We start from the raw sequence: 4,393 nt of genomic DNA on the forward strand, positions 1-4,393 counted from the left end.
AATAAGGCATAAAGCTAACCCTTTTTAAGTACTAATGTTGGAAAAAGAGTGTTTTTGTCTTCCTTTTGTATTTTCAGGATGAAATGAGCTCAAATTCACAAAAGAAACAAAAAGACAGCTAAATCTAACATAAATATAAGAAAAGGAACATAAGTGGATTGCCCGACCCCTCAACGGCATCCTCCCAAGCAAAATAGAGAAGGCAGAAGACTGAACACGCCCCGTGCTCAGCCAGCAGGGGCCGTGCCCAAGAAGCAGCAGAAAAGACAAACCTATAGAAGCTTCTATTGCCCACCACGGGGCCGTGTCCAGTGAACACGTGGGCGTGGCGAAAGTACAGCAGGCGCATTAATTGTAAATGCGAATTACAATTAATGAAGAGAGAGAGTGTCAGACAGGCACGGGGGCGTGTCCAGCGGACACGGGGCCGTGCCCAGCCTTTTGTTCAGCCTATAAATAGGAGTGCTTGGCTTCATTTCAACTCATCCCTTGGCACACCACCTCTCTCACACTTCATCCACCACCCACCACCATCACAACACCATCATCCACCACCATCATCCATTGTCCATCATAGAGTGTGTGAGTCGTCTCGGGATCTAAGATTGATAGTAAGAGTTCTTGACAATCAAGGCCATGTTTGCCTAAGTCTCTTACATCACTTGGTGAAGACAAGTGTTTAGTATAATACTTTTTTATTTTTAATCTTTTGCACTTTTTATTTGGTTTTGTATTAATGACTTTAATAACTAGTTACTTATGTTGAAGGTGATCTTTCCTTATCGTTTGTCCGTGGTGTCTTGGCGTTATTTTACTGTCTATATAAAATAAAAGATTTTCACCATTCATATCTCCACGGTCTATATGGAGGTATGTTGGCTACCTGGTCGGGGGTTAAGGGAACGGTTTGGTAAGGGTCTTGCCCTTGTTCAGCGTTTAGAGGTCCTGCAAGGGACCTGGGTCAAATTTAGTAGGATCTCCTTCAATGCCCATAGGTATTGGATGGCGGAGATCCAAACTCTTTGACCCCCTCATAAGTTAACTACTATTAATAACCCGGCTATTTAGGACTGTATCCCTGCTGACTCAGACTACTTAGTCGAGGGTAACGTCACCGCCAAAAGCGGGGCCTACCATAATTTGCATTAATAACTTAATTCATTATCTTCCAATAATCCAACCCTTTAGGATTGTATCCTTGCTGACTCAAACTACTGGGTTGAGGGTAACGTCGCCTTCAAAAGATGGGCCTACTACAATAACTAAGATAATCTCTTAAACAAGTGCAAAAGTGCGAAAATAATCAAAGGTTATACTAATACACGAGTCGGATCCAAGTGATTCATCTTGTCTATCTGTTTTTATTTTTATTTTATTTTTCAGCATTTAGTTAGTTTTTATTTTCTTAGTTTAAAAAACCTTTTCTAACTTTTTGATTTGATTAGACGTTGAGGATAAACCGGTACTAAAAGCTCTTGTGTCCTTGGACGACCTCGGTATCTTACCAACACTATACTACGTCCACGATGGGTGCACTTGCCCATATGTGTGTTTAGTGTTAGTAAATATCGTGTTTTATAAATTTAAAACTTGGCTAAAAGTGTAAAAAGGGCTTAAATATACATCAAAATTATATAACACCTCACACACATCAAGTTTTTGGCGCCGTTGCCGGGGACACAAGGATTTTAAGAAAGTTAGGAATCAACGGCCTAATCATATTTTTATCTTTCTTTTTAATTTTTTTAGGATTTTCTCAGTTTTCAGCTTCTGTAGAGCTCAGCACGGGCCGTGCCTGGTCGGACACGGGCCGTGCCCAACATTGTCACTGGCAGTTTTTAGTTTTCCAAGTTACAGAAGGCTGACCACGGGGCCGTGTCGGTGCAACACGGGGCCGTGTCCAACTCTCCAGTAACTGGGATCTGGAAAACAATCACTGTAACTCCGACCACGGGCCGTGTTCACTGAGCACGGGGCCGTGGTGAACCTTCTGACCAACATTCTTTTCTGTTTTTATTGCAGGACTTGGAACCAGACGCCATCCTACACAGTGTATGAGCTCCAGTTCTAATAAGGACATAAAAGAACCTCTAGAAGAACCCGAACGCTTTCTCAGAAAAAGACTAAAAGCCAAACACCAAGAGAAAGTTTCGCGGAATCCATCTCCAATGGCGGACCAACGTACTCTCATGGATTATCTACGACCCACCGTAGGTAACCTAGGCGCCGCTATCAATGCACCGAATGTTGAAGCCAATAACTTCGAACTTCGGCCGCATTTGATACAAATGCTCCAAAACTCCGCAACCTTCCATCGGCTTGCGGACGAGGATCCCCATCTACATATTACTAATTTCTTAGAAATATGTGATACCTTTCGGATCAATGGAGCATCAAATGACGCCATCCGCCTTCGAATGTTTCCTTTCTCGCTAAAAGACCGAGCAAAAGCTTGGCTCAACGCCCTCCCAGCTGGATCGGTAAACACCTGGGATGAACTAGCCCAAAAATTTCTATATAAGTATTTCCCTCCCGCTAAAATGGCTAAATTAATGACTGAAATTAATACATATTCACAAGAGGACGGGGAATCCTTATATGAAACTTGGGAAAGGTTCAAGGAACTATTGCGAAAGTGTCCACATCATGGCCTTGCGATATGGCAACAAGTATCCACTTTCTATAATGGGTTGTTGCCACACACAAGGCAGACACTTGACTCTAGCTCCGGGGGACTTTTAGGTAATCGCCGCCCGCATGAAATATATAACCAAATTGAGGAAATTGCTCAAACCAATTTTCAGTGGCACACTCCCCGAGGCAATAAATATATTGCCCCGGGCGCCCATAAGGTTGATGAAAGCACTTCTTTACAAGCCCAAATCGAGGCCCTTTCTTCAAAAATAAAAAAATTGGAAATGACAAAAACAGTCTCGGTTATGGCTTGTGAAGGGTGTGGTGGGCCACATGAAAATTGGAGTTGTATGAAAGAAACAGACGATCAACAAGAGTCGGTAAGCTACATTGATAATAGACCTAGGCCGTCGGGTCCTCCAACGGGCACTTACAACCAAGGATGGCGAAACCACCCAAACCTTGGTTGGAGAGAGCCCGGCAATAGTAGTAACCAACAAACCCAACGAACAAACTTTCAACAACCAAGAAATGAGTCACAAAATTTCACTCAACAACAAGGTGGACGAGAAAGGCTGGAAGATACTATATCTCGCCTCATCTCCGACACTGAAAAGAAAAACTCGGAAAGGTTTCTACAATTAGAATCAAATTTTAGAAATCAACAAGCTAGTATTCAAAACATAGAAAAGCAATTAAATCAACTAGCTCAAAATTTTTCCAAGAGACCACAAGGTGCATTACCAAGCAATACCGAAACAAACCCAAAAGCGCATGTTCATCTCATCACGTTGCGAAACCGCACCGTGGGGCCTGCGGAAGCGCCACCGCCGACAGAAGAGACTATACCCCCGCCTCTGCAGGAGAAGAACTCCCCTCCATCATCAGAGCCTACCAAGGCTCCTCGAGTTCCGTACCCCGGTAGGTTAATTCGTCAAAAGACCAATGAGCAATTCACAAAATTCGAAAGTCTATTAAAACAATTGCATGTCAATATTCCTTTTATTGATGTTTTAACCCAAATGCCCAAATACTCTAAGTTCATGAGGGACTTCCTCACTCATAAAAAGAAAATTGAAACTTTGCAACTAGTTAACTTAGGCGAAGAATGCTCTGCCCTCGTACTCAACAAACTTCCCCAAAAGAAAATCGACCCTGGAAGCTTCACGATTCCTTGATCAATCGGGGACTCCCCCGTTCGTAATGCATTAGCCGACCTTGGGGCTAGCATTAACCTCATGCCCTCATCAATGTTTAAAAGACTCGGCCTAGGAACAACGAGTCCTACAAAAATGAGCATACAACTTGCTGATCGATCCGTCAAATTCCCGCAAGGTGTCATCGAAAATGTCCTAGTAAAGGTAAACAAATTCGTCTATCCGGCCGATTTTGTCATACTCGATATGGAAGAAGACACTGAGGTCCCCCTCATACTAGGGAGACCATTTCTCGCCACCGCACAAGCAGTGGTAGACATGAATGACGGAACGCTCACCCTAAGGTACGAGGATGATGAAGTAAAATTCGGGGTTGGGAAGAGAATAGAGGACGACGACCCGGTCAACTACATGAAGGTTATTGATTCGAGTTTGGATGCTGCTCTCCGACGGTGCAACATGGGATGCCAAACATCCCACTCGGAAGATATATAACCTCACATTGGGTCTAGCCAAGGACCCTTATAAACGTGGCGCACCACGGAGGCATTCCGCGGAACTATCCTTAGTTTAGTTTAATCTTTTAGTTTTAATTTGCAGGA

At 43.4% G+C, this 4,393-nt stretch overlaps 1 non-coding gene across 1 annotated transcript; it reads right to left on the reverse strand.

Moving 5' to 3' along the window:
- Positions 1-2,546: 2,546 nt before the first annotated feature.
- On the reverse strand, positions 2,547-2,653 carry LOC118483440. Its single transcript, XR_004870728.1, has one exon. It is a non-coding gene; the product is annotated as a small nucleolar RNA R71 (small nucleolar RNA).
- Between the last annotated feature and the right edge of the window lie 1,740 nt (positions 2,654-4,393).

This window comes from Helianthus annuus, chromosome 10, assembly GCF_002127325.2.
Source record: "Helianthus annuus cultivar XRQ/B chromosome 10, HanXRQr2.0-SUNRISE, whole genome shotgun sequence".
NCBI lineage: Eukaryota > Viridiplantae > Streptophyta > Magnoliopsida > Asterales > Asteraceae > Helianthus > Helianthus annuus.